This window comes from Trichosurus vulpecula, chromosome 7 (genome assembly GCF_011100635.1).
Source record: "Trichosurus vulpecula isolate mTriVul1 chromosome 7, mTriVul1.pri, whole genome shotgun sequence".
Lineage (NCBI taxonomy): Eukaryota > Metazoa > Chordata > Mammalia > Diprotodontia > Phalangeridae > Trichosurus > Trichosurus vulpecula.
Window position 1 is genome coordinate 240,767,288 of NC_050579.1, and position 21,684 is coordinate 240,788,971.

Consider the following 21,684-nt stretch of genomic DNA (forward strand, 5'->3'; position numbering starts at 1 on the left):
ACCCAAGCCTTTTTAATTCCAAGTCCAGTGTCCTACCCACTATGCCATACTTGATCCACTGTAAACTAGAGGGTAATGGTGAGGAAGATGAAGAGGCATTGGGTTGGGAGGAGGAAGCCAAGAGGAACATTCTCTATTTACCATCTTCTAAATGGAGATAAGGACATCTAGGTGGCACAGAATGAGGGACCTGGAGCCAGGAAGACTCATCTTCCTGAGTTCCAATCTAACCTCAGACACTTCCTAGCTGTGTGACCCTGGGCAAGTCATTTAATGCTGTTTGCCTCAGTTTCCTCATCTGTAAAATGAGCCAGAGAAGGAAATGACAAAGCACCCCAATATCTTTGATAAGAAAACCCCAAATGAGGTCACAAGGAGTCGGACACCACTGAAATGGCTCACCAGCAAAAAATGGAGATAAAACAGCAGGTGGCTTCGGCACTGGTCCTTGCCCTGCTAGCCTTGGGGCTATGCCTGGCTGGCTCTGGAGAAGAGCAATCAATCACATGTGGCACCAGCCCCCAGCAAAGGCCCACACTATCTTCCTGCCACGTGGCAGGCAGGTTTGGGGAAACAAAGAAAGTGACCAAGAGAATTCCTAGAACCATCATCCATGTAGCTTCAGCCTGGAGATGTGCCTAGAACGTGAATGTGTTCTAGGAATCTGATAGGAAGCTTGGGAGCCAGAGGCATATCTGGGTAACAAGGTTAGACCCGGTGCCTGAGAACGAGCTTAGATCCTGAAAGAGAATGATGGATGAGCCTCATGGAAAAAAAATTACCCAATTATTTTTGGAATCCAATCAACGTGATAATAAGAGCTAATATTTGTGAAGAACTTTTAAGTCTGTAAGGACCTTACAAATACGGTTTCATGGGATCTTCACAACAACTTTGCAGTGTTGTTGTTGGGTTGCTTTTCAGTCTTGTCTTACTCTCCACGACCCCATCTCTGGTTTTCTTGGCAGAGACACTGGAGTGGTTTACCGTTTCCTTCTCTAGCTTATTTTACAGACAAGGAAACTGAGGCAAACAGGGTTAAATGCCTTGGCCAGGGTCACACAGCTAGTAAGTGTCTGAGGCCAGATTGGAACGCAGGAAGACGAGTCTTCCTGACTCCGTGCCTGGTACTCTATCCACTGAGCCACCTAGCTACCCCCAACAACCTTGTGCAGTAAATGCTGTTTATCATCCTCATTTTACAGATGAGAAAACTGAGGTTCAGTGAAGTTAAGTGATTTTTCCAGGGTTGCACAGCTAGTGTCAGAGGAAGGATGTGAACTCAAGTCTTCTCGACTCAGAGTCTACCATTTTCTCCACTCTGCCACCTCGATGTTAAAACTAAGATTGATTAGCATACCCATTTTCTTAGAGATAACACCTCCTAAGGAATGGTGCTTACTACTTACTAGTTCTCAGAGAGAGAACCTATTAGGTGGGTGGATATAAAGAACAGGGTTTGCCCCCTAGTTAGCGAGGTGACTGTGACTGTTCTGTATGGATGGAATGTACCCGAGCGCCCATATGTATGAATTTGAACCTCGTGTCATGAGTCAGAGGATTTAGGTTCTAATCTTGGATACGATTGGAAAAAGAAGCAACAGGAAGGACGGCACTAGCCTACCCTGTGTTTTTGGCAACCAAGTGGTTCAGTGGCTAGAGCAGTAGATCTGAAGTTAAAAAGCATGAGTCCAAATCCAGCCCAAACACTTAACTACCTATATGATCTTCAACAAGTCACTCAACCTCTGCCTGTCTCATTTTTCTCCTCTATAAAATATAGATATTAATAGTAACTGCCCCCTAAGGTTGCGGTAAGGATAAAATTAGATAATATTTGTAAAGTGCTTTGTAAATCATAAAGCACTACAGTAATCCCTTCCACTTCATGGGGGTTAGGGGAGCAGCAATCTGGAAATGGCAAGCAGGTTTGGGGAAACAAAGGAAGTGACCAAGAGAATTCCTAGAACCACCATCCGTGTAGCTTCAGCCTGGATGACGAACGCAATCTGGAAAATCTGCATAAAATTTTTTGGCCCTTCTTTTGTACCAGAGAAGAAATCTGAATTATTATTGTATTAAAAGATAAAATATGCTGACATTATATAATACTATGCATATATCTTATGTATTTCTGAGTTTCTAAATTTTTTTCTGTGTCATCTGCTGGCCTTCACATGTTGTCTGCAGCTTCCACAAAACTCCCAAAAAGATTCCCATTTAATTTTTTTGTGCTGACCCAGGATATGTCAAAACCACTTTGGGGAAAGTCACTATGTGGAAGGGATAACTGTATATAAATGCTGGCTATTGTTATTCATAACTCTGCTTTGCTACTTTTTGCAAATGTGATACAAGTAATTTCCTCTTTCTGGATCTTATTTTCCTTTCCTGTTCTCTATTTTTTTAAAAAATGATATGACTGTTTACATGTAGGTGTATATTTACGTTGAGGTGTACGGGGTGTTCAGGGAGGACTAGCACCTCTAGTACAAGGGCTTGCTGCAATCTTTTGAGGGCTGCTCGTCCACCTATGGTGTCCACCTGTCATCCAACTCTCACCTGTGACTCTAAGAAGCTGTAGCATGTAGGCGACCACACTTGGGTAAACCATCTCGGCAGATGGGCTAAACCAGGCTGAGGGTAGCTGATGGACCTCAAACCTGAGTTAGTGGGATGTCTATCCCAAGCATGTGAAGACTTCCCGCAGAGGAATGGGTAGCTGAGAACAGTTTGTTCCAATGGCCATGAAGGTGGCTGAAGCAGGCGCTGTGGAGTGCTTAGAGCTTTGTTAGATATTAAAGATCATCCGCTGCATCCCAGGCCAGCACCGATTATCCTGACGTTTGTCCTGCCTTTGGACTTTGATGACTCTGACAGAGAGAATGAGGCTGATGACTTTGTACAACTCTGCCTCACTTAAGTGCAATTCACTAGAAAGTCAAGATACCACCCAGGGTATCACTGATCTTCTTCAACAATGAAGGACAAACAAGTTCTTATACCCATCTTGATCCAATTATATGGTATATAGTCTAAGATGTTGGTATAAATCTAATTTCTGCCAAACTGCTTCCTAGTTTTTCTCTGCAGTTTAATCTAAGGTCCCATAAAACCAAGATTCAACCCCTAGGGTTATCACCCCTTTGTGTTCTGGTTGATAGGCCTCAGCAGGGCTAGATAGAGTCAGCCTCAGTGGGGAACCTGTCTGGACAATGCATGAACCCAGCTTCCTTTTACTGTGCTGGAGATGCTGCTGGAGGCCAGAGGGAGTTCATAGAATGTCAGGTCTTGAGTAGAAGGAATGTCGTCTGCACACGTCCTGTGTGCTGATCAGGCTGTCCAGAGCTTTTAAACATTTGTGATCCTAGGGAAACATAAAGCACCCATCACAAACAAACAGGAGGATGCCCCAGAGAGTGGGGAGGACAGAACCAAGCCAAAAGTCCAGCCACTGACAAATACCTTGGAGGTCTTTATGAGAAATTCTTAGACTACCCTGCCCTTAGAGCACAGGCCTGGTTGTATGTGGTGGCGGGGGGGTTGAGGGACTGGGGTGAAAGGGGGAGAAGCTCTCATACTAAGCAGTCCATTTCAAACAGCACCCCACTTCTGCTAAATCCCCACCCTGAAAGCCACTGAATGGGAGCCGGTAGGGGCAGGGAGGCCACCCACTCCTCTCCAGGGAACTGCTTCTAGCTCAGAAAGGTAAATCACCCACAATTGCCCTCTGGAATGTGCCTGCTGTGAGTGAAGGTAAGATCCATGTCGTTGCTGCATAAACAAAATAGAGCTGTTTATGATGGCCGCAGCAGATTGGCCCCAGAAAGAATCTGTGGATGTGGGGTTTGGCCTGTCTCAACTCTGCTGCTGGCAGTGAGGGTGCGGAGGAGATATTTATTTTGGCAAACACAAGACCCTTGGCACATTCCTTCTGCCAGTCGACCAAAGGGCCCTGGATCTGTTCGTAAGAGCCATCTTTTTTTGCAGCTCAGAAAATATTTTGAAATCATGAAAAACAAAACAGGAAAAAAACCCACCTCCCTTTTTATATTTTGACCCTTTCCCTTGGCACTGTTTGCTACAAATAATATTTAAAGTGGGCAGAGCTGTGGACAAGCCTTTCTCTACTCTCCTGTCCTCACTGCCCACTGTGGCTGGGTATTGTGGAGGCATCTAGAGGAGCAGCCAGTGGGACCTGCCTTCAGGAAGCTTCAAGTCAGATGTAGATAGGGATAGGGAAGACAGTCTCTGCCTTCAGGTATCTCCTAGTCTGACTGGGGAAACAGTCCCCCTCTTCATGTAGAGCGTTGGGTCTGAAGTCAGGAAGACCTAGGTTCACACTAAACTATCTGTGTGACCCTGGGCAAGTCACTTAATCGGCTCCAGTTTATTCAACTCTAAAATGAGGATAGATAATAATAACACCTACCTTCCAGGGTTGTTTTGAGGCTCGAGTGAGATAATTGCAAAGAGCTTAGTACAATAAGCAGCACATTGTAAGCGTTTGGTAAATTCTTGTTTCCTCCCTCCCTTCTCATAGAGTGCCAAGGGTGATGGGGAAAACATAAGTTGTGCCCAAAGAGAGTTCCATTCTGCTGGGGCGGGGAGGGGGCGGACAGGAAGAACCAGGACAAGGTTCTTGCCCTCAGGGACACAAATACAGATGTCTCTTTCCTAGGACGGTCAATTCAGCTGCTTACTGTTCTGGGCATCATGGTACAGCGTTAAACCTGCTTCCCTGAAATAATTCTTTTGTGTTTGAAAAGTTAAGGGTCTCCTCAGCATGTCAATATACAGGACCTGCCACATGCTACCAGCTTCTGCAGTGGGCTACAAATGAAAAGATCTGGGTGTTGCCTTTTGGAGTGCTGAATACTTTCCTGCCTCTTGAGGGATTCAAGGCTTGCCCTATTTCCTTCCCTAAGAAGTTCTACCTTAGGGGCAGCTAGGTGGCACAGCAAGTAGAGAACTGGCCCTGAAGTCAGGAGGACCTGAGTTCAAATCCAGCCTCAGAGACTTGACACACTTACTAGCTGTGTGACCTTGGGCAAGTCACTTAATCCCAATTGCTCTGCCTTTCCCCCTTCTTAAAATTTTTTTTTAAAAAGTTCTATCTTACATAATTTAGTCTACTTAAAGATTCCAAGGAATTGAAACTAATCGTTAAAACTTACATTTCTATGGTATTTTAAAATGTACAGATTATTTTTTCTCATTACCCCCATTTTATAGATAAGGAAACTGAGCCTTGTAGATATTTAATGATTTGCCTGTGGTCGCACAAGGAACAAGCATGGAAGCCAGGGCTGGTAATATTCAAGGCCTCCTACCTTCAACTACTCCCTGCCCCCCAAAAAACGGACCATCAACAATCTTGGGTCCTGTCCATGGGAGTTTACGCTCTTGATATTAACTACAGAAAGACATCCTTGAATAAGCTTTTGGATTAAATAAGTAAACAAGCAATTCATTTATTCCCACTTCTACAAGCTAAGCAGATTAGAGTACAGTGTTAATGAGGTCAAGGTCTTAAATTGGATCCCTGTAACCAACCAGTTCGTTTCACAGTTAGTGTTCATGAGTTCCACAGAATTCACCATTAATCTACCAGCTGTCACACATTTATGTTTTTGAGTAGGAGAGATAGCAGGTCAGAAGTGTGGATGATTCAACGCACCCCCTCCCTATTTCTGAAGAAACCACTCAAAACTCACCGTTGACAGTAAGGATGTGTCAGGTTACCTAAAGGCGGTGTCAAAAAAGCACTGAATTTGGAGTCAAAAGACCACCCCCAACCCCTCCCACCCCTCAGCCCAGCAGAATGTAAGCTCTCTGAAGTCACCAGTGGTTTTGTTTTTTGTTAGGAATTCCCAGCACCTGGAATGGTGACTGGTAGATCGCTGTTGCTCAGTTGTTTCTGAGTCATGTCTGATTCGTCATGATCCCATTTGGGGCTTCCTTGGCAGAGATACTGGAGAGGTTGGTCATTTCGTTCTCCAGTTCATTTTACAGATGAGGAAACTGAGGCCAACAGGGTTAAGCGACTTGCCCAGGGTCACACAGCTAGTAAGTGTCTGAGGCAGGATTTGAACTTGGGAAGATGAGTCTTCGTTAGGAAAAAGAGCTGCCCATGACCTGGGTTAGGAGATCTCATCCAATGAGTAGAAGAAAGGGGAAGGGCATATCGTAGGAAGCAAGTAAGGCCAATGGTTAGGCGCTGTGACCTGGAACGGGAGTAGGAGAATTCAGACAGGGACTAAGTTTGAGACATTGGGATGAACCACCTTGATATAGTCAGAATTCTATTAAATTTTACAATCATTAATTAGGTTCTTCCTTTTTTCAGAACACTTCACTAGATGCAAAAGAGCTGGGTTTGAATTCTTACCCTGTCACTTATTAGCCATGTGTCTATGGGTGTGTTGCGCTTATCTCTGGGCCTCAGTTCCCTCACTTGCAAAATCAGTGAAATACTACCTCAGTGGAGCAGCTAGGTGGTGCAGTGGATAGAGCGCTGGGCCTAGAGTCAGAAAGCCTCATCTTCTTGAGTTCCATTTTGGCCTCAGACCCTCACTAGCTGTGTGACCCTGGGCAAGTCACCTAACCCTGTTTGCCTCAGTTTCCTCATCTGTCAAATGAGCTGGGGAAGAAAATGGCAAACCAATCCATGATCTTTGCCAAGAAAACCCCAAAAGTGGTCACAAAGGGTTGGACACAACTGAAATGACTGAACAACAGCAGAACTACCTCAAAAGGTTGTTTTATGGATTAAATAGCAAAATATATGTGAAAGGGCCATGTGCCCTGAAAGGGATAAGAAACTAGGACTTTCATGGACATAGGAAGCACTTGCCACAAATTGAGGTCAGCACCTTCTCTTCAACGTTCATCTCAGAGAGTTTCCTAGGGCATTGAGAGGTCAAGTGACTTGTCCAGAGTCACACAGTATGGGTCAGAGGCAGGATTTGAAACCAAGTCTTCCTGATTCTGAGTCAGCCTGCCTCTTTTTACCCAGAAAGCACTACATAAACACAAATTATTTTAATAGTTATTATCATTATTTTATTTTTAGACAACAAGAAAAGATAGAAATAAATGGCTCAGGGAGACTGAGGTCTCCTTGCACTGGCTCATGAAAGGCACAGGGGAGGTGAGAACTTTTGAAAGAGGAGGTGTGAAAGGATATGTTGATTTGTTGGCTAGGCTCAGGCTTGGGTGGGGAAGGCAGCCAGTGGAATCCCGTAATGATTCCTGTAGTTGGAGAAGTTGGCTCCTATGATTTACCATCCCCTCCAGAGCATCTGAAGGGGTAAATTCTGACACAATAAATTCTTCCTATAAGCTAAAAGGAGATTTCACAATTTACAGAGAGGGGGATGAGAACAAGGGATCCTGTATCTGGACCAATACCCAGCACTCTCCTTTTCTTGTAGTGCCAAGGTTCCTGACCCTCTCCCTCTCAAGAGGATATGCACATCATGGAATCCTGGAATCTCAGTACTGGAAATGACCTACAAGGCCGGCTAGCTGCCCTGCTTCCAATAGGCCCCATCCGATGGCTAGATGAACAGCAATTAACACTGAAAGCTTCCTCTGGTCTTCCATCTCCCTCATTTCAGTCGATAATTTTCATCTATTCTACAATGTAAAATCGCTCAATTCCATGTCCTTGTCTTCACTTGCATATTACCTATCACCTGGAGCCTGGACTCTAGCCTCCTGACTGTTCTCCTTTCCTTAAGTCTCTCTTCTCTCCAATTCTTCCTCTACAGAACTGCCAGATTGATTTCCAGACCTGAGCAAGAATCTCTTTTGTAACACCCTTGACAAGGGGTGGTCCAGCTTCTGCTGGAGTATCTCCATGTGAGATAGGGAACACACCACCTCCAGTTCCAATTTGGATCAATTTGGATTGTTAGGAAGTTTTTCCTTACACGGAGTTAAAAATCTTCCTCCCAACGCCTCCCACCCATTGCTTGCTCCTTAAGCTGGGGTTAAGTAAAACAAATTAACCTCTCTTCTACCTTATAGACCTTCAAATCCTCAAAAGCAGATGTTACATTTTCTCTAAGCCTTCTCTTCTCCAATTTAAATATCCCTAGTCCTTCTCAAGTCTCATGCACTGTGGCTCCCAGAGCCCTTACCACCTCTTTCTCCAGCAGCAAGACTGGGCCTGCATTCAACGACCTCACACGCTTGTCATGAGGACCAAATAAGATAATGTTTGTAAAGCATTTTACATGGTACCTAGCACCTAATAGGTGATTAATAAATGCTTGTTGCCTTCCCCCTCACGCTACCTTCATTCTTTCCTACGTTAACCCAAGGTACTCATTTGAGGAAAAAACTGGCCAAGAACAAGACTTCCACTTCTGGCCAGGAAACAGAGATAGGTCTCTGTATAAATGTAACCAAGGGATGGGGATGGAAGCCATGATCCTGTCTTCGTTAGCACTGGACTTTAATCTCTATGAGATGGGACACAGACTAAGGGAAGAAGTCATGCCAGACGATGTTGATTCCAAAACATTCCTTTTGTCCTTAGTTCTCAAATAGAACCAGTGACATCAGGAGAGTGATGGCTTGATTCGCAAGTGAATTGGACTTAAGCGAGGTAGAGTTGTGCAAAGTCACTGTCCTCACTCTCTCCTCCAGAGTCATCGAAGTCAAGTGACAAGACATAGGTCAAGATCACTGGCACTGGCCCTGGATGCGGTGGGAGAGCTTGGCCTTTTTAAGCTACTTTCCCAGGTCTCAGTTGGTCTGAGGCAACACCTATTCAGTAATTAAAGGCTAGGTAAGAATTGAGTCCTTTTCACGCTAAGGTCTTTCCCAGGTCTCAGTTTTTCAATTCTAAAACAACATCAAAACCGAATATAGTAAAAGCAGTTTTGGGGGCCCAGTAAAGACGAGAGCCAAAGCTGGACAAAAAATTTGGTTGAGTTCAGTAGACAAAGTAGTGGTGGCTGGAACAATGACCTGGAATTCAGAAACTCCTAGTAGAGTCCCAGGGTCCAGGAGTTGGGTGTTTTGGAATTCCCCCATCTTTTTTACTCTGACAAAGATCAGCTTTCCTCACACACTCAGGGATGGTCCTAAGTCACGTCCATTCCCCTCATCTCCAAATGACCCAAGGGGTCTTGCTCAGGGGTCAGGAAAGGGTGCCAGCCCTGGGTGGGGATTTCCTGCTTTGGGGAGTCATTTATGTTCTCAGACATTTTCAAAATTCCCCCAACTTATTAATCAGCATTGGAAGTCCAAGTACTCTCTGAAGAGCCTCCATCCAAATCAGCCCCTCCTGCCTCTTACTAGTGGGGTGGGGGTGGGGAACTGCTCTGGGGCCCATGAGAAACTGCTTGGAATATCAAAGAACTCCACCTTCACTTCCATACTTCAAAGGGCTTATGATGGTGCCTCCATCGATGAACAGCAAAACCCTTCCACACCTTCATAGATGGTTTCGAGTCTTGCTGAAGCCAAGGAGAAGAAATCATCACCCTGTGAGCAGCCTTCTGGTGATGAATTGCTCAGCATTTGGCTTGTTCTCTGATGTATATACATGTATACATATACATATGTATGTATATGTAAATAGTGAGCTTTGCAAACCTTAAAGGACTACATAAATAAATGCTGTCTAGTGTTATTACACATATATGTTTTCTTCAACAAAATGCAACTTCCTTGAAGACAAACAAGCAAAAAGTTCAAAAGTTTCATTTTTATCCCAAAAGCTTCATTTTGATCTTCATGGCCCCAGGACTTGGCTTATATTCGTCACTTAATAAATGCTCCTTGATGGATTAGGTGGGATTGTTCATCCAGTGAATGAATGAATGAATCCTTGACTTTGCCCAATTCAGGGGAGTCTTGAAATAACAAGTAACCTTGAAGAATGGGATGGGGATGGGTTTTTATTCCTCTCAGAGACAAAAGGTTTGAGACGGGGGTTCATAGACAATAGGAGATTTCACAGACTTCAAGGGTTTAAGAAACCACCTCCCAGAGGGACCCTTCAGAGAAGCCCAGAAACGTTCTTCCTTATCCCTCTACCAGAGTGACCCATATAATTCTTTCTTAAGACACCCTAGGTAAGAGTTCTTAACCTGGGGGTCTGAGAACATTTTGAAAACTTTTTTTGATTACACAGCATATTTTAAAAGAATTGTTTTCCTTTGCAATCCTATGTATTTTATTTTATGCATTTAAAAACATTCTTCTGGGATGGGGTCCATACGCTTCACCAGATTGCCATGTATGGGTCTATAACACACACGAAAAAGGTTAAGAATCTTTGTCTTAAAAGCAACGTTCAACCCTTCCCTCCTCCCCACCCCTACCCCAATCACTATGTCCTGGAGAAGGTTTCTGGAACTATCCTATGGTCCCCAAAAGAGAGGCCCAAAATTCTACCAGCAGCTCCGCTGCTTGATCCCCAGGGGACCCGGGGTCCCTTTCTGGCCACAGCCCAGCAGGGCTACCCACCACCAGGCCTTAAAAGCCTTCTCCATGAGTTGCTGCTGAGCCAGAAGACACCTTGACACCACACACATATAAATAAGCTTCTCTCTAAGCTGAAGCCTCCTTTCTGCCAGCTGAGTTCAGGAAGGCAGAGGAATAAGAGCGGATTGCAACCTGGGAGGGCAACACTGTTGGGAAGGTTTTCCCAGAAACTTGTCTTCCCAGTGGTCTTAAACTTATTGGTGTCTAGTCCAAGCCTCCAGTGATCCTTGGATATAGTTGGTCAGGTCTCTGTGGCAAGGTAGGGAGGGGGAGGAGGCTGGCTCCGCAAGGCTGGCACCGTGGAATCGGCCAGGGCCATGGTCTGAGGTGCCCATGAGGACATCCCCCAGAGGGGGGAAAGGCCTGTGGTCACCGGGGCATGAAAAACCATCATCCAGTCCAAGCTTTGGGCAGTCAGGCTGCCCTCCTGGCTAAGGAGAAAAAGAAAGTGAGGGAAGCTTTTAAAATAAACTGCTACGTAGACCTGAAGGATAGTTTGAGGTAGACACTGCGTACCCCCTGGGCAGGGATGATTTTCTCCTAATTAAACTAGGGACTCCTGGAAAATTGGAGCTATGTCTTCCCCTTTAGACAGAGAGCTCCCTGGGCTGTGGATTTTACAACGTGCTATTTGACAGCTTCTGTTCTCCATTTTAAACTCTAAACTGGCAGAGGTCAAGTGCTATGCCTCTTTAAAGTGGATTACAGATACTTCCTAGATCCGTGGCCCTAGATGGGTTGCTTAACTTCTATCTGCCTCTGTTTTTTCATCTGGAAAATGGGGTTAATAATAGAACCCAACTCCTAGGGCTGTTGTGATGATTAAATGAGATGACATTTGTAAAGTGCTTTGCAAACTTTATAAGTGCTAGTTAACATAATAATGATAACAATAAACAATAACCAGCATTTATAGAGTGACTTCTATGTGTCTGGCACAGTTCTAAGTGCTTTTTACAAATATTATCTCATTTGATCCTTACAATGACCCTGGGAGATGGGTGCTATCATTATCCCCATTTTATAGAAGAAACTGAGGCAGACAGAAATTAAGTGACTTGCCCAGGGTCATACAGCTAGTATCTGAAGCCGGGCTTGGACTCAGGTCTGCCTGGTCTCTAACCATTGCACCACCCAGCTGTCCCTGGGAGGAAATGGGTTTGTTGTCATTGTGTATCTTCAAGTGGAGACATGTTGCTTATTCGTTGCTGGTGGGGTTATAGGGTGTGGGTAGGGTGTATTGAGGGCATTCCTATTCAGTAAATGATCTCTGAGATCCTTCCTGCTTCTGAAATCTTATAATTCTGTGATGCTGTAAGCCAGAGTGATAGATGGCACTATTAGTCACAATAAATGATAAAAATCATAATTTTAAGAACAATGTTTGTTATAGATGTTGCCATAACGAATACTTGTAATCCCCAAGCTACTCATCTCAGATTCTTTCTCTCTGAATTCCATTGAAAAAGATGAGACGACAAGATGAATGTGCTTGCCTTCTCAAGGAGGGATGAGGGGAGGGAGAGAATTTGACCCTCAAAATTTTTAAAAATGAATGTTTAAATTTCTTGTTAATGTGTAATTGAAAAAATAAAAATGAAATAAAAAGATGAATGATAACTTTTTTCATTCAAGAATTCCCCATATCAATAAAATCTTATCAGCAATAGTTATAATCAGTGTTTGTGGATAGGGAAGGATTTATGACAGCCCAGTCAGTACCAGGTACCACTATCACCAGAATCAGAAGGATCATCCTTAAGACTCATGGATTTGGTGACCAGTATAGAGTATATAGGGAAATGGTAGAAACTCTGCAGCAAATCCCCATAGGCTATAAAAATTTAGCCCTTACCAAATACTTAACAAGATAAGATCTGGTGGTAAGACTTAATACATCACAAGCTCTGCATCTTTCTTGGACTGACAGACAACAAATCCCCCTGCTACCACAACTGACCTCAAAATATCCTGGAGAAGTCAACCAATAAACACTACTGGAATTCAACCTTTATCGTCCACTGAATTGTTCTACTGAATTGTTACCCATAATCTCCTGGATATATAACATTGATTCCTAAAATCTGAAGATCAACATTTTAAATAGAGGTCACCATGCCAAATTACTCAAATTCTCCAAGCTACATGGAACAAAAAACTTTCAAAATGTAAAGATAGCAAACGGAGCTAAAATTATGTGGCAGCAGAATGAGGCACCTCCCCTCCCACCGTCCACTCTCACAAGCTCTTTGAGGGTAGGAGACTACCGAGTCTAATTTTAATACGGTGTTTCCCCCAGTGCCTATCACAGTGCTCTTCACGTAGTAACTATGTGATACATTGCTTGTTAAATTGAACTGAATTTCATCTAATTAAGTACCCAGCTATTTCCCCTTCCGCAGTACTCTCTCCTAGCTCAGAGATACATCAGTCCGTTTGCCGCTCTCAGGGTGGCCGAGGCCCTCTCCTTCCCAAACAGCAAGAACAAATCTGCCTTTGCTACTTCTCTCCCAGGAAAGCCCAGTTGCTCATTGCCAAGTACAGTAAGATAAAAATACCCAGTGGAAAAACACGGGGTTCTGGGTCAAACATTAACATGCAAGGAAGGACTGGTCTCCATAACACGTGGCTATTTCCCAGGCGACCTGGGTTGTAGACCGAGAGGCAGAGAACCGAGCACAAACAATTTCTTCTCCTATGTTTTTTTTTCCTTCTCTTTCCTTCTAGTCATTATAGAGATTGACAGTGGGGCTGAGTGAATGGTCACGACAGTTTTCTGGATCATGTAGGTGAAAACACTCAACAACATCGTGTGGATCTAAAAAGAGGTAGTAGATAACAGAGGTAGAGGAGAGTCAGGGAGTCAGAAGACATGAGTTCAAATCCTGATACCACCATTGTTAGCTTTGTGGTTGCAAGATAGTCACTTCCCTTCACTGGAACACTGTAAAATGAGGTTTCTGGGATCCTTTCCAGCTCTGCCATTCTATATTCTAAGGTCCTTTCTAGTTCTGATATCTTATGTTCTGTGTTTTAACATTCCATGTTCCCAGGTCCCTTCTCGTATTGATACTTTAAAAAAAAGAGGGGAATTTCAAGCAAATTATTAGAGGTTCTCCAACTTTCTGATTCCAAGGTATCCCAAAGATTTCCCAAAGGGTTAAAGGTGTTTCATTTCACCCTGATGTGTCCCCACTTACATTAAAAAGATAAATAAATAAAAATAAGTCTTCAGACCGGGCTAGTGTTACCACTACCAAACAGTAGTCTAGAACTCTGTAACTCCTTTCCACCTCTAGGATTCAAAGCTGACCTTAAAAATACAGGCTGGGAGGGGCAGCTGGGTGGTGCAGTGAGTAGAGTACCTGCCCTAGAGTCAGGAGGACCTGAGTTCAAATCTGCCCTCAGATACTTGACACACTTATTAGCTGCGTGACCTTGACTGAGTCACTTCACCCCAATTGCCCTGCTTTGGAGCAGAATATAGGAAGAGTTCTGGGAGAAAAAAATAAATTAAAAAACTAATTTGATTTACAACTAGAAGGAACTTTAAAGATGGAACCTCACTTCAAGCTATAGCCCAGACTAATAATAATAACCGCTAACATTTATATAGTGTTTACTAAATGCCAGGTACTGTGCTAAGTGCTTTATCAACATTTATTAATTGCCTACTATGGGCCAGGCACTGTGCTAAATCCTTTACAATTATCTCATTTAGTCTTCTCAACAATCTTGGGAGGTAGGTCGTATTATTATCCTCCTTTTACAGATGAGGAAGTGAGGCAAACAGAGGTTAAGTGACTTGCCTATGGTAAAGTGGCTTGCCTGGGGTCTCATAGATAATAAGTATTAAGTGGCAAAGACGGATTTGAACCTAGGTCCTCTAAGAGTCAGGCATGACTGAAACAATGGAATAACAACAAACAACCTCTAACTCAAATACAGTCAGTGTTCATTGCACTAGGTCAGGTTCACCCAATTAACCCACACTGGCCCCCACACTCAAGTTACATGGAGTAAGTATCTCCTGGGCAATCGCTTGTGCTGGGCACAGAGAGGAATGCAAAGATGAAGGACAATGGCCTCTGGCTAGTAAACGGTTGGTGGTTATAAAGTCCTCAGGCAGATACCATCTCATCTGATCCTCACAACCACAGTAAGTAGTTCAAAGGGCAGGGATTATTATCTCTATCTCATAGCTGCGAAAACAGAAGCTCAGAGAGGTTATATTTCTTTCCATAGGGCAGCTAGGTGGCACAGTGGATAGAGCACAGACCTGGAGTCAGGAGGATCCAAGTTAAAATCTGGCCTCAGACACTTACTAGCTGTGTGATCCTGGGTAAGTCACTTCGCCCTGGTTGCCTCAGTTTCCTCATCTGTAAAATGAACTGGAGAAGGAAATGGCAAAGCACTCCAGTATCTTTGCCAAGAAAACCCCCAAAAGGGGTCATGAATCTTTGGAAGGGTACAGCTGAAAGCAACTAAACAGCAAAGAGTGGGAAGAACATTGGCTTGCGTGTTGGAAGACCTGAGCTCAGATTGCAGCTCTTTTTCTTGCTATCTGGGTGACCACGGATAAATCATTTAACCGCTCTAGGTCTCAGTTTCCTACTTTGTAAAATACTTTGTAAATTTGTGAATAATTTGTAAATTTGTAGATAATTTGTAAAATTATCTCCACCATTTGGCTACAACTTCTCTGATACCAGCCAGGTGGCCCAATGGATAGAGTGCTAGACCTGGAGTCAAGAAAACCTGAGTTCAAATCCATCCTCTGGGGACTTACTGTGTGACTCCATGCAAAGACTACTGATGCTTGCCTCAGTTTCCTCATCTGTAAAGATCAAATGAGGTAATTGTAAAGCACTTAGTGAAGTCCCTGGCACGTAGTAAGTGCTATATAAATATTTCTTGTTGTTTCAATTGTGTCCACCTCTTCATGACCCCTTTTGGGGGTTTTCTTGGCAAACATACTGGAATGGTTTTGCCATCCCCTTTTCTAGCTCATTTTACAAATGAGACACTGAGGCAAACAGGGTTAAGTGACTTGCTCAGAGTCGCACAGCTAGCAAGTGTCTGGGACCAGATTTGAACTCAGGTCTTCTTGACTCTAAGCCTGGTGCTCTACCCACTGTGCCACCTAGCTCCCCCTAACATATAAATGTTAGATTATTTATTATTACTGTTATTGCTATTTACTATTACTATTATAATATCATAGCTAGTAAGACTTGTGCTCGTTTCATTAAAACACATCCTCAAAGAGTTTACAATCTGGAAGGGGAACGAGACAGGAACATAAGAAACTACTATACAAATTAGAAATGTGAAGAGAGAATTCTTTTGTGATCCCTTTGGAAGATATTAAGAAGCATCTACAATTATTAATTAGTATTAATTAATTAGTATTAATTAAGATGCACTAGTATTGATTAATTAATAACCAGTTATTTAGTGCCTACTATGTGTCAGGCACAGTGCTTTGTTCTGGGAATATGGTAAATGAGATAATCCTGGCTTTCTCCGAGCTTACAATCCATCGCCTGTAAGGAGGCCATAGTAGAGGACCCAATCCTGGGACCATAGGTTTCTTAGCCTCCAGCCATCAGACAGAGACAACTGTGGCTCTCTCCTCTAACCCCCACCTTTGGTCATCAGTCCCGGAGGCACAAGGTAAGGGAAATCTTGGACCCATGAGAACAATTCAAGTAGCAGAGCTGAGATTTGCACCCAGAGCCTCCGCCACCATAACCAGAGCTCTCCCTACAGCACTGGGCAAATCACTTAACCTCTCTGACCCTCAGCTTCCTCCTCTTTAAAATGAGGACATTGGCTTGGATAACCATATAGGACTCTTCTGTCTTTAAAACAATGATCCTAAAGTATCTGAAAGTACTTTGCAAACCACAAAGTGCTCTGTAAACTGTAAGAAATTCTACAAAACACAGCACCCTGTGGGTACAAACCTAAGTGCTTAACAGCTATTTGCTACGTTGAATTGCTTGCATTCTGAGAAGGCTGGGGAGGCCAAGGTTTTGAGGATGATGAATTAATGTGGGGCAGTTGCTCAGAGCAGGTGTGGTGTACAGAAAAGATCACTAAAACCAGCTTCAATGGACCTGGATTTGGATCCAAATTCAACTACGTACCACTTTGTGTGGGATTAGTCATTTTTTCCTAGTCTATACCATACCTGGTCTATAATATATACTATATATATTTTATATAAAAATTTTATTATATATTTAATATATTATTACTATATTATTCTATATATCGATATAATATCCTTATAAAATATATTTATAAATAATTTATTGATTATGACTAATAATATATTATTATTTATTATATATTTCATACATATTATATATATATTTTATAGGCCTACCTGGTCTATAAAATATGGGAGTTAGACTAGGTGTAGTCTAAGTTTATTCATCTGTAAAATGAGTGGGGGAGGTAGGCTAGGCTACCAATCAATCGATAAGCTTGTACAGTGCTAGGAAGAAGAAGAAGAAGAAGAAGAAGAAGAAGAAGAAGAAGAAGAAGAAGAAGAAGAAGAAGAAGAAGAAGAAGAAGAAGAAGAAGAAGAAGAAGAAGAAGGAGGAGGAGGAGGAGGAGGAGGAGGAGGAGGAGGAGGAGGAGGAGGAGAAGGAGGAGAAGGAGGAGAAGGAGGAGAAGGAGGAGGAGAAGAAGGAGAAGAAAGAGAAGAAGAAGCAGAAGAAGGAGAAGAAGGAGAAGAAGAAGAAGAAGAAGAAGAAGAAGAAGAAGAAGAAGAAGAAGAAGAAGAAGAAGAAGAAGAAGAAGAAGAAGAAGAAGAAGAAAAGAGAAGAAGAAGAAGAAGAGGAGGAGGAGGAGGAGGAGGAGGAGGAGGAGGAGGAGAAGGAGGGGAGGGAGGAGGAGGAGAAGAAGGAGGAGGAGGAGGAAAAGGAGGAGGAGAAGGAGAAGAAGAAAAAGAAGGAAAAGAAGAAGGAGAAGAAGAAGAAGGAAAAGAGGAAGAAGAAGAAGAAGAAGAAGAAGAAGAAGAAGAAGAAGAAGAAGAAGAAGAAGAAGAAGAAGAAGAAGAAGAAGAAGAAGCCGTGCCTGCCCTCAAGGAGCTTACGTTCTATTGGGAGAGTTCGATTCTCTTTAAGACGCCTTCTAGCTCTATAGTAGTATCCTCTAGCTCCAGTAATGGAGAACAACCTCCAAGGATGTTTCCATCCCTAATGATGGAAACCAGGTACTCCAGATGTACTCTGAGAATGTCTGTTCGAGGGAATGCCCTTTGTCCAATGTTCACTAAAGCAGCATGCTCCTCAGAAGAACTGCCTCTCAGTCAGGCCCCCTCCTTCTACAGCATGACTCCTCCTTGCCTCTTGCCTCTTACCTTGGCCAGCATGCCGACCTCTCCAGAGATTTCTAAGAATGTATAGATTTGACCCAGAGCCAACTGTCCTGCTTTCCACCAGGGGGACCTGCTGGCCAGCTGTGCATAGCTGAAAAGGGGCAAAGTCCACCTCCGAGGCAAAACAGGGAGTTTTCCAGTGCGACCTTCCTGGTGGGTTCGTTTGCCCTATGCGGATAGCAAAAGTTGCTCATAGCAGGCACCTCTGATTTTCAATCTGGGCAACCAAAAACAGCCCCGGCTCCCTTTGAATTCCATCCCAAATTCAGGTTCCATCTTCTGTGCTAACCCAGCTAAAGACATAGGTTCAAATCCTAGCTCTGTTACCTACAAATTTGCATAACCTTATGAAAATTACTCTCTGCTCCTCAGGGAACTCAGTCTCCCCCATCTTTCAAAACTTCATGGTATGTGTCTGTTTACGTAGCTGGGATGGACTTGGGAGGATGGGATGCCAGAGAGTATGGCACCATCCAAGGTTCCTGAATAAGGAACTCACAACATCCATTAAAACAATTAATGATAGAGGACAGCTAAGTGGTGCAGTGGGTAGAGAACCAGCCCTGAAGTCAGAAGGACCTGAGTTCAAATTCAACCTTGTACCCTTACTAGCTGCATGACCCTGGACAAGTCACTTAGCCCCAATTTACTAAAAACAAACAAAAACATGCAGACATTTTTATCTTTTGTTTTTGTATCACCTACATCTTTCAATACATACCTTCCTATCCCAGAGAGGGCATGGTATTAGACTGCATAGACTAAGAATTCTTTAGATTGTCTGTCCCATGGTTTTGTGATTTTGTGCTTCACATGGTCTTAACGTGAATGTTAATGTTTGTAAGAGACGACTTCAAGGGAAGAGGAAGACTTTGGCCTGACCTAACTGAGATGCCCTTGACATCCTGTTTGCCCTGCACGATAGAACCCTAACTCTTTAAAAAAACATTTTAAAATAGATTTTGTCTTTCTACCATTTTCATTTCCCACTATATCCCTCCTCTTTGCCTCCCCCACCCAAAGAGACATCCCTCATAACGCAGAATTTAAAAAGAGAAAAGAGAACAAAGAGCAATTTAGCAAAACCAGCTGTCAACTCAAATGACAGACATTACATGTAGTGTTCTACACCCGTAGCCTCCCACCTCTGCAAAGAAGGGAGGAAAGTTGATTCTCACATCCCCTCTTCAAGGTCAAGCTGTAGGGCTGAGTCTAGAAGATCTGCGTTCAAATCCAACCTCAGACGTTTCCTAGCTGTATGACCCTGGGCCAATCACTTAATCCCTGTCTGCCTCAGTTTTCTCATCTGCAAAACAGACATAATAATTGTACCTACCTGTTATTGTAACCACAGAGTGTTCAATTTAGGGTTTTTATGTAAACCTTCCCATTTACCCTGACATTATCACTATGCATTTTTTGCTGGTTCTGATTACCTCCCTTGACATCATTTCATATGTTTTTTCCCATGCTTCTCTGAATTCTTCGTATTCAGCCTCATAGGAACGAATAGAGACCTGGCCGTACAACGAAGAGGACCTGGTTTCCCGTCCTGCTGTGTGACCCTGGGCATGTGGTTTTATCGTTTGGTGCTTTAGGCAGCCCTCTGACTGTAGATGGCAGAGGAGGTGCTGATCTGCGTGGAGGGAAGGAATTGCCCTAACTGGGCGTTCCCTGAATCAGGGAAATCGCAGATGCAGTCCTTCTCTCTGGCCATTTTTTCTAAGGCTCAATATTATTCCATTATGTTTCTATACTAGTGTTTGTTTGTTTAACCATTCCCTAACCAATGGGCTTCGCTTTTGTTTCCAGAGAACTTCTAAGATTGCTGCTTGAGAGCCTGCCTTTCTAATAACATCTTCGGAGAATCACAGTGTCAGAATGAAAAGGGACTCTGTTAACTGTCTAATCCAACTCCCTCGATTTACAGATGAGGAAACCGAAATCCAGAGAAGGGAAATTAGTTGTCCAAGGTCACACCCTCTGTTAGTCATAAAGCTTCAACCCGCTGTGAGACATTGGCATGCCCCCAAATTTCCCATGATGCATTCTGGGCACCCCAATCCCCATCACATGTCAGTATGTCTGGGCCTTTCTTAAAAGCATCTTATCTCCCTCGTTATCACCCTGACATTTGCTTTGGCTCAGAGGGTCATTGCTTGGGGAAATGAGCAAAGACTCAGAGAGGGAAGGGAGAACACGGGGAGTCCCCCAGTCTAAGGTACCCAAGGAAGAGCTGCCAATGAAAAAGGTGTTAGTCAGAGGAATTTACCTCAAGCCTAAGAAACAAAGATAGATAAGAGAGGGGAAAGAGTAGGGAGGGGAAGCGGAGGAAAAAGCGATTAATTCCCAGAACAGGAGAGTTGGAGAAATGGGGGGAGCTGCTGGATCTTTGCATATGGGTGCCACCTGGATGGAGAAAATACAAGGGGGCTGCTTTATCAAACTCCTGAGGAAAAAATCCCAAGCTTTTAGGGAAGGAACCAAAGCCCTGGTGAAGAGTCCTTGAGAAAGAAGTATGTAAGCAATGTTTAACAAGTGTATACATGTGTCCACACATGCATAGGTACATGTATGTCAGTGTGTATACCATATGAGTGAGTATACTATGTGCAGGGTGGTGAGGTGGCTCAGTGGATAGAGCTCTGGGCCTGGAGTCAAGAAGATTCATCGTCCTGAGTTCAAATGTAGCCTCAGACGCTTACTAGCTGTGTGTCCCTGGACAAGTCACTTCACCCTGTTTGCCTCAGTTTCCTCATCTGTAAAATGAGCTAGAGAAGGAAATGGCAAACCACCCCAGTGTCTCTGCCAAGAAAACCCCAAACGGAATCACGGAGAATCAGATATGACTGAAAACAACTGAACACAACAACAGAAAAGGCAGAGAAAGGGGTGGCATTAAAGGGAGGTGGGTAGTGAGAGAGGGGCAAGAGAGGTCATGCCATTGAGATGAGTCGGGTCACCCAAAGCAAAGGCCCCCAGAGAGTACAGGGCTGGTCCACGATTCCTAGGCTCTGGTCTCAGTTTCAGATCATCCCCTATCCCTCAGCTAATGCTGATGTGCTGAGTCAGCCCTGGCCCGGATGAGGGCACTTTTTTGCCTCTGAATTCAGCAGATTGTTCCCCAGGATCCTTCATTTGCCTCCCTCCTCATCTGTGCCCAGATCTCTGAATCTGGCTCATTGCAACAAACCTTTGTAGCTTATAGACTGTGTGTGGAAGGCATTGTGTGGCTTATGTGACTCCGGTAGAGGAACAGGGAAGCAGGTGTGGCACAATATCAGGTGTGCTGGGGGAGCCAACAATGGCGAATGTAAACTTTTCCTTCTGCTCCCTAATCCCACCCAAGTTTCCTGTCTTTACCCTTGCTCAGTCCTTCCTTTCTTCTCCTCCTCCCCTTCTATCCCTCCTGTTTTTTTCTTACTACCATTTTATATTCCATTCAACAAACGTTTAAGACCACAGGCATAGAGCTGTAAAGGGACCTGAGGGGTCATCTTTTCTAAGCCCTCCATTTCACAGATGAGGAAACTGAGGCTCGGAGAGGTTAAACAATTGGCCTAAGGCGCACAGGTAGTAAGTAGAAGATCTAGGATTTGCACCTAGGTGTTCCAGCTAGACGGCACGGTGGATAGACTACTGGCCCTGCAGGAAGGAGGACCTCAGTTCAAATCCAGCCTCAAACACTTACTAGCTGTGTGATCTAGAGCAAGTTACTTACCTCAGTTTCCTCTTCTGTAAGATGAGAAGAAAATGGCAAACCACTCCAGTTTCTCTGCCAAGAA